The sequence below is a fragment of the Rhincodon typus genome, chromosome 23 (genome assembly GCF_021869965.1).
Source record: "Rhincodon typus isolate 14 chromosome 23, sRhiTyp1.1, whole genome shotgun sequence".
Classification (NCBI taxonomy): domain Eukaryota; kingdom Metazoa; phylum Chordata; class Chondrichthyes; order Orectolobiformes; family Rhincodontidae; genus Rhincodon; species Rhincodon typus.
The window spans coordinates 34,555,397-34,561,993 of record NC_063354.1 but is presented as its reverse complement, the minus strand read 5'-3'; positions in this window follow the sequence as shown (position 1 = coordinate 34,561,993).

The following is a 6,597-nucleotide window of genomic DNA, read 5'->3' as shown; positions in this document are numbered from 1 at the left end:
ACGTAATGAAACAATTAATGAAACGTTTAACCTAGTTAGTCATTTTTAACCCAAAAAAAGTCTAAAGAACTATTTCAAATTTATTATCGGGGAAGAGTTGCTCCAGTGAAGTTTTACGTATTTCAGTTTAAAACCATCATTTAAAATGAAATTTATTAGATTGTATTATCTTTAGTTTTAAAAACATTTAACCCACGTTTTCCCATCCAAATAGAGCAGGATTTACGTCACGGGAAGCCAGTATACCCAGTACAAACAGTTACATGCCAAACTTTTTTTTTTATTTTTGCAAGTGCAAGGGTGTGTAGGTGGGCTGCAGGCAAGAGCCGATGCTCCTGAGAGGCATTGGAAGGTGTCCTGCCTTCTTCTGGATGGCTATTAGCTTGGACGTGGGAGGGCTCTTCTTACTGTTAGTTGGCATCTTTGCCAATGTGCAGGTGGGTGGTAGGGGATTTGGGGACTGTCTCGTTTACAGCGGCTCGATCATCGTCTTCTTCAGCTTGATCTGGTGGCTCTTCTGGTGCACGGGCAACATCGAGCTCCCTCCAGAGGAAATGGAGAACGCCAAGAGCTTGGCCCAGTTGACCAGAGTGTTTTCCGAGAGGTTACCCGTGAAAAGTACGAACTCGCCTCGGGAGATGGACTGCACGGCCATCCCCTGGGACGCGGTGCAGCGGAACACTGAGACACCGCCTCCCCAGACACAGCAGCCCAGATACGTGGAGCTCAGTAACGTGATGTGTCCCCCGTATATACTAACCAGCAGAGCACAGCAGCAAGCAGAGCGACTGGTCTAAACAGCGAGATTCACTGAGATTGCAGGTGGGGTTATACCACATTTGTTCATACAACAAAAATGGGCATTTAGACTACACTGTGTTTCTTACAGCCTTAAGTTTGACATGGTTGAATAACTGGTTGGAGAATGAGCTTAATGGGGAATTCACCAAATTAAATACTCGAGCTTCACAATTAACGTAGGACACCAGATACGAACGTGTCTAATCTGTGGGAAATAGTCTTTCAACTTTTTTCTGAGTCTAGTCCACCCCTCATTCATGGAACGCAACGCAGAAGAAATTAGTAGAGGGCGAGATTTAGCGTCTTTTAGGACAGATTTTCTTGAGGGGATACCTACAGAGTTAATGGGCTCAACTGGAACTGGGATCAACAATTAAAGGGATTGTTCGCCTTTGCACATACGTATTTAGAAGATAGGTTTCATTTTTATTCAAGCAGAATCTGAAGGTAACTGAAGGATTGTAGGTATAGAATGGGTCAGTCATGTTGGAACTAACACCATTTCAAGCTTGTATGATGGCCTGGATGGCTATTTGAAAAGTTTTATTCGTTCAAGTCTAGTCCATTCCAGAAATCACTAAAATGTTTCTTTTTTAAAAAAAAAATTCAGTAAAACCTTTATGAAAAAATTAAGTTTGAGTTAAATGTTGGAGACTGTCCTGATAATAGTAGTTGAGTGCTGTGTTTTGTGAATGTGTGGTCTAATGCTGAGCTCCAGAGTAAATAATCAAGAACCTCAGATTTGGCAATCTCATTGTACAGACACTGATATTTTCTCTATTATCCAAATAATTAAATAGTTTCCAAAAGAGAGTAAAGACAGAAGTGTACTCACATAGGGCTTTTCACAGTTTAAAAAAATGTTCCAAGAGCTTCAGTCATTGATCTCAAAATGTTAATTCTGTTTCTCTCTCCTCAGACGTTGCCAGACCTGTTGAGTTTCTCCAGCAATTTCTGCTCTTGTTTCTCATTCCAAGAATGCTTTATAGTCAGTAATACACTTTTGATGTATAGTTGCTGCAGTGTTCTAACACCTGCAACAGCCAGTTTGCAAAGAGCAATCTCTCTCAAACAGCAACATAATTGTTTTTTGTGATATTACTTGAAGGGTAAATATTAGCCAAGACACCAGGAATAACCTTCTTCTTTGAAATTGTGCCTTTAGGATCCATCTGAGAGGGTAGATGTAGCCAACGTTCCAATGACCTATGCAAAAAGTAGCACCCGTGACAGTACAGCACTCCCTCTGTACTGCACTGGAACACCAGCCTTAGTTTTTGTGCAATGAAAACCAAGTGTTGAAGAAACCCAAACATGTTTGGCTGTGTCTGTGGAGAGAGAAGCAGTCTTAATGTTTGGATCCAATATGACACTTCTTTGGAAAAGAGAGGTGGACAATTGATAGGCTTTAACTGTGGAGAATCTGGGGAGGAGCAAGTGGAACAGAAGGAAATGTCAGAGAAACCTAAAGGGTTTCTTGCCACCAAGCTAAAAGGAACAATCAAACCTCTTGTTTTTACGTAAAGTACAAGAGTATTGCAGCCTTACAAACCTTTCTATCATTGGTTAAGCCTGAACCAGAGTGTTTTGTCCAATTCAGGCCACTATACTTCAGGAAAGATATCAAGGACTTGGAGAGGGCGAAGAAGAATTTGAATAGAATGGTACCAGCTGGAAAATGTGACATTATTGCTCCTAAGAGCAGAGAAGGTCAAGGGGACATTTAAATGAGGTGTTCTGAAAGATAAAGTAAATAACCGAGCAAATCTAGCAAATTAGTCAGAGGTCATTGATCTGCTCTGAGCTAGAGAAGAACTTGCAGTGGGAGGGAGCGGATACCAATATCATTAGATAGAACTAGGCAAGAGATTCTACTTAGCCAGGATGAGGAACAAGCACCAAATTAAGAAGCAGAAGCTCAAAGTTAATAACTCCTAGATTACTACCTGAGCCACAATGCAAATTGGCAGCAGGTAAACAAGGTTAGAGAGATGAATGCATGGCTGAAAGACTAGTATGGGATAAATGGGTTCTGGTTTGTGGGTTATTGGCACCATACTGGGAAAGTGAGATCTGTACTGTTTAGATGACCTACAACTGAACCGTACCAGCTTCAGTGTTCATTAAGCACATAACTAGGGAAATAAAGCAGATTTTAAATGAAATAGTGGGAACAAAGGCCCAAATTTAAAGTTGTGAATCAGAGTGGAGAATCTATAACAGAAAAGGAATTAATGTAGGAAATGATAAAGAGACAATGACAGGGAAGGTACAAAGAATGCAGATCAAAGAGCAAATCAGCAGATTAGACTAGATCTTACAAAAATTAGAAAGGGGTGAAACTTAAGATACTGTATTAGGATGCACGTAGCACTTGAAACAAAACAGATGAACAGTCGGTTCTGATATAACAAGAGTTCCGTTCTTGTGCGATCTCGCGTTACAGGAAAATCACGCAATAGCCGTGACATTTATAATGATGGGGACAGAATTGTGTTATAGCCAATACAAGTAGGGACAGTTTGTGTTCTACAAATAGCGTTCTATAATTCTTCAATCACGTTAAAACCAATTTGCATTGAAGAAACGTGTGTTGTATCAGAACCACCTGTAGTTTTAAAGAAAAAACTGAGATAAGTGAGTGGGATATAATGTCCATAATTGAGATGTGGCAGCAGTGACCTAGATTGGAACCTGAATATTGAAGAGTGAGACATTTAGGAAGGATGAGAAGTTACGAAATAGAGATGAGGACTGATGAAGGCAAGCAGTCACCTGTCGGAGTTACATACAGGCCCCCTAACGGTAACCACGTGGTAGGACAAGTATCAAGGAATGAATAATGGGAGCTTGACAGAAGAATACAGCAATTGTCATGGGGCTTTTATCGTACACATAGATGCAAATAATCAGATGTGGAGCAAAACGTAGTTAGATAAGGAATTCATTGAATGTTTTCAGGACAGTTTGAGACCAACATATTATGACACTGACCAGAGAGCAGGCTATCCTAGACCTGATTCTGATCAATGAGGTAGGATTAATTACTGATCTCAGAATGAAAGTGCGCCTGGATAGTAGCAACCATAATATGATTAAATTTTGCATACACTTTTTTTAAGGGAGAGAAGTGTAGGTCCAAGACTACTACAGGTATTTTGAATTTAAACAAGGGCAGTTATGAAGGTATGAAAGCAGAGCTAGCAAAAGTGAACTGGCAATTTAGATTAAAGGATCGGTCATTTGAGATGAATGGCAAACATTTAAGGGGATATTTCAGAAAGCACAGAATAGAAACATTCAACAAAGATGAAAAATTCTAAGGGATGGACCCACTGGACAATTTATAAAAGTCAAAAATAGTATCAAACTCAAAGTAAAGGTACATAATTATGCAAAGATAGTAACAGGTAAGAAGATTGGGCAGAATATTTTTTAAAAAGCATAACTGAAAGATTAATAAAAAGAGGGAAAAATTAGAATGAGAAAAAGTTAGCCAAAAACTGTAAAAGAAGATAGGAAAAGTTTCTTCAGATATTAAAAAATGAAGAGTTTGAAATCATAGAATCATACAGTACACAAGAGGCCATTTAGTCCATTGAGTCTGTACTGCTGAAAATACGTTATTATCTACACTCGTCCTACTTTCCTGCACTTGGTCCGTAGCTTGAATACTGTAACATTTGAAGTGCTCATCTGAGTACTTTTTAAAGATTCTGAGGTTTCCTGCCTCACCTACCCTCCCAGGTAGTGCATTCCAGATACCCATCACCCTCTGAGTGAAAAGATTTTTCCTCAAATCCCCCTCTAAATCTCCTGCCTTTCTCTTTTAAAATTATTCCCCCTTGTCACTGATTCTTCAACTAAGAGGGACAGCTAATAAAGTAAGTGTTGGTCCTATAGAAAATGAGTCTGGGAAATTAGTAATGGAGACAAACTAATGGCAGACAAACTGAAAAGATATTTTGCGTTAGTCTTCACTAAAGAGCACATAAGTGACATCCCAGAAATAATTGAAAGGGAGAGAAGAACTCAACAAAATTACAATTACCAGGAAAGTAACACTGAATAAATTGTTGGAACTGAGAGTTGACAAGTCCACAAGTCCTGATGAATTTCGCCTTAGGGTCTCCAAAGAAATAGCTGATGAGATTAAAAAAAACAAAGACCTGCAGATGCAGGAAATCAGAAATGTTAAAAATTGCTGGAAAAGCTTAAAAGCTCTAGCACCAACATAGAGAAAGCAGAGTTAACATTTTGGGACCAGTGACCCTTCTTCAGAACTGATTTTAGTTAGGAAAAAGTTGCTACAGAATCCCTACATTGCAGAAACAGGCCATTCAGCCTATCGAGTCCTCTCTGACTCATTGAAGAGCTTCCCACCCAGATCCACTTCCCTATCCTATCCCGGTATCCTTGCATTTCCCATGACTAGTCCACCTAGCCTGCACACCCCCAGACACTATGGGCAACTTTGCATGACCAATCCACCTAACCTAATCATTTTTGGACTGTGGGAGGAAACCAGAGCACTCGGAGGAAGCTTGCGCAGACACAGGGAGAATGTGCAAACTCCACAGAGACTATCGCCCGGGGGTGGAATGGAACCCTGGTCCCTGGCGGTGGGAAGTAGCAGTGCTAACCACTGAGCCATCAAGCTGCCTAAGTATGCTAGAAAAGGGGTGGGAGGAGGGGCAATGAGTAAATGATAGGTGAAGATGGAGCCCAGAGAGAGAGAAACAGTTGGGCAGACAAAGAAATGGGTAAAGGTTAGTCTGGGAGATTGAATAGCTGCTAATGTGGACCCTGTAGTGGCTGACAATGGGTTGTTTGTGGTAGCAGCCCATGTGATGATACGGTCTAGTGTTTGGGGGTTGGGGTAAGAACATGGGACAAGGTGCTCAGGCCCTAAAATTATTGAACTATTGAGTTCAAAAGGCTGCAGGTTTCCCAAGTGACCACTTCGAAGAAAACCTACGTTCTGTCTGCAAAAATGACCCCGAGTTTCTGGTCACCTGCCATTTCAACACAATGCCGTGTTACCTGACCCAACATCTCTGTCTCGGTCTTGCTACAGTGCTGAGGCAGAGCTCAGGGCAAGCCAGAAGAACAGCATCTCATTTCCACTTGACAGAAAGAATAAAAAAGAATCATATTACAGAAATGGTGGGACAGCTAGCATAAATCTGAGATGCAGAAAGGTCTGAGTGTCGTAGTGCATGAATCGCAGAAGATTAGTACACAGGTACAGCAAATAATCAGGAAAGCAAATAGAATGTTACGCTTTATTGGGGGAGTCAAATACAAGAGTAGGAAGTTTATGCTTCAGTTATACAGGGTGTTAGTTAGACTGCATCTAGAATACTGTGTTCGGTACTGGACTCTGTACTTATTGAAGGCTGTTAATGCATGGGAATCAGTCCAAAGAAAGTTTGCTAGACTAATACCAGAATGAGCAGAATGCCTTTATAAGGACAGGTTAGATCTGTATCCTGTGGAGTTTAGAAGAGTCCAATTTGATAATGGAGACATGTAAGATCTTGAGGAAACTTGACCAGGGTGCATGTGGAAAGGATGTTTCATCTTGTGGGAGAATCTAGAATTAGGGGTGACAGTTTAAAAATAGGCGATGACCCATTTAAGACAGCGATGAGGAAACATTTTTTCATATAACAGCTGAGTCTTTGGACTTCCCTTCCTCAAAAGGCAGTGGATGCAAAACACTCAAATATTTTTAAAGCAGAGGTAAATAGATTATTGATAACTAAGGGGATGAGGGATTATCTGGGTGTATGC